Here is a 2656-nt window from a genome sequence, read left to right as displayed (position 1 = left end):
CTACTTCTGACCTCCAAAGCAAGCCTTTTCACCAATGGCATTTTCTTTGGCCATCATAAAAGCCCAAGTCCCCCATAAAATTTCCTTAAAACCTGAGAATGAAGCCGTGATGTTAGGCAAGATCATGTCGCAGACCTCTCACGGTGGAATGTGGACTAAAGAGATGAACAACACTGCCAGGCTTGTTCATAAAAAAACCCACACTCAGTCTTCCATGCCTCCTTCCCCAACCTGCCATCTGGATATACTGCAAATCTCCAACCCCGCATCTGGCCCAGCTCCCACACTGTATACTTCTAAGTGCTGTGTGACCTTACAAATATTACTTAACCACTCTGTGCCTCCATTTCCTCATCCATTAAAGAGAAATAATTATAAAACATACTTTCCAGGGCTATTGAGAGACTTTAAATAAGCTACTGCTTATAAAGCATGTAAAAACAAGGCCTTCCTCTGCAAGTATTAGATCATTTTTATAAATTTAGTCTGGTGAAAATTAAGTGTTATCTTCCTTGTGGTTTTCATTTCCGGAGATGACTGCTCACATCTTTTCCCATTTTTCTACTCTGGTTGTTAATCTTTCTCTTATTCATTCATTGAAATTCTCTATATATTCTGGGCTAAACATATTATTTCTATGTGTTGCAAATACAGCTATTCTTTTTATGGGGATGGGGGAGTGATTGGCAGAGCCAGCTGAGGCTTTATTTGGGAATAGACACTTGAATCAGCTTTTAGTTGGGGGCACCACCCTCCAAGGGTGGACTGAGGAATGGAGCTGAGCCTCAGGTGGGTCTCCTGTTTCTGACGCTGCCTTGCACAGCTCCTTCCCGCAAAGGCTCTATGGCAATCGCAGGAGTGGGGAGGCTGAGAGCAACCACAAACGACTCCAACACCAGCTTCCCATCGTGGGTCTCCATCCTCTTCGCAACCGCAGCCTTGGAGAAGCTGACTCGGCTGAAGGAACTGGAGGCTCGCCCCCAGAAGCCGGCCTGGAAAGAGCTCAGGCTGTCGGTGAGGCCAGGGCTCCTGAGGTCCCCCAATGGGCGGAGCTTGGCCGCCCTGAGTAGCCACTGGCAGTCTTGGTATGGAGACTCCTGTTCTGCATCCCAGACTTCAGCCGGCTCTCCTCGCCCTCCAGGAGTTTACAGTAGGTGGCGATCTCCATGTCCAGGGCCAGCCTGAAGTTCATGCGCTCCTGCGACTCACGCAGCTGTCGCGCCACAACCCGCTCGGCTCGACGCACCGCAACCTCCAGCCCAGTCAGCTTGGCGTCAGCGTCCTTAATAGCAGCTCCCTACGCTGCCCAGTAACAGCGACCGCAGCCACCAGGGAAGCCCCCTGGCCGTCGAGGCCATCGAGCTCAGCCTGGAGTGGGCCAGTGTTCCAGTTTATCTCACAGATCTTCGTCTTCATGCGAGGGAGGTCATCCCCGTGCTTCCTAGCCAGCGCCAGCAGCTCTCATACTTGGTCCGAACATGGTCTCGGCCTTGGCCTCGCTGCGGTTAGCGATCTCCTTCTACTGGACCTTGACCTCGGCGTGATGCCATCTGGTCCAGGGAGCAGCTGCTGTCCACGGAGAGGAGCGCGGAGGTGTAGGAGGTCTGCGGGGGCAGCTTCCGGCTCCCCTGTTCCCAGGGCGGCCTGCGGAAGCCCATCTCGCCCGCCAGCCCCTCCAGGCGGACTGCAGCTCGGCCTCGTTCGAGTAAGCTTCACCTACAGCCTTCTTGACCAGGACGAATGCGTTCTCCCTCTCCGCACGCTCTCTGATCTCTTCCTCCTACTTATTCTTGAAGTCCTCCACCAGCCCCTGCCTGTGGACGAGCTCCACCTCTGGCTTCAGCTTCTCTCGGGCCATGACTTTCAGCTGCCACACAAAGCTGATGATGTAGCCGTCGAACATGTTGCCGACGTTACTGCGAGCCGTTTTCCGCTGCTGCAGGAGGCACCATTTGGTCTCCAGAATCTCGTTCTGCTGCTCCACGTTCCGCGCCTTGTCGATAAAGGAGGCAAACTTGCTGTTGCGGGTCGTGAACTGCTCCTTCTCCAGGGTGCACACAGCCTGGATGTTGGGGTCCACCTCCAGCTTAAGGGGGCTCAGCAGGCTCTGGTTCACTGAGACGGCTGCCATGCCCTTGTACCCCCTACCCTGGTGTAGCCTCCAACCACATTCATGGTGCCCAGGCCACCGCGGAAGCTGCTGCTGCCCACCTGGGAAAAGACCCAGGAGGTGATGCGGGTGCCAGCTGCGCTCAGGTACGAGCTGCTGCTGAGGGCCCCGGGGCCCAGCGGTGGACACCTGGGAGGGCTTCTGGGTCACCCTGATGGACATGGTGAAGGCTGGAGTAGAGGCAAGTAGGCTGAACCAGAGATTGGAGAAGAAGCTGAGAAGCTGCTTCTAGGTAGGGCATTCACTCTTTCTTATATGTACAGTATAGATTTTAATCTCAGGAAAATAAGAATTTTCAAATTTCAAACTAGATCCCCCAAATACTTGAAAGTCAATGCCCTAATGATTTTGAAGTATTACAAATTGACTGCTTGCCTTCCTAAGACAATTGCCAAATCTTTCCCTTGCTTTTTATTAAGTCAAACTGGCCTAAATGTTACATCAGATTCTTAAATCAAAATAAATTTATAGGGGTACCTGAGTGGC

At 52.7% G+C, this 2656-nt stretch overlaps 1 pseudogene; it reads right to left on the bottom strand.

Moving 5' to 3' along the window:
- Positions 1-785: 785 nt before the first annotated feature.
- On the bottom strand, positions 786-2332 carry LOC123785649 (keratin, type II cytoskeletal 8 pseudogene; annotated as a pseudogene).
- Between the last annotated feature and the right edge of the window lie 324 nt (positions 2333-2656).

This window comes from Ursus americanus, chromosome 2 (genome assembly GCF_024610735.1).
Source record: "Ursus americanus isolate L20-20 chromosome 2, mUrsAme1.1.p, whole genome shotgun sequence".
In the NCBI taxonomy this organism is placed as follows: Eukaryota; Metazoa; Chordata; class Mammalia; order Carnivora; family Ursidae; genus Ursus; species Ursus americanus.
The sequence above is the reverse complement of the archived record's forward strand: the minus strand, read 5'-3'. Positions and strand labels throughout refer to the sequence as shown.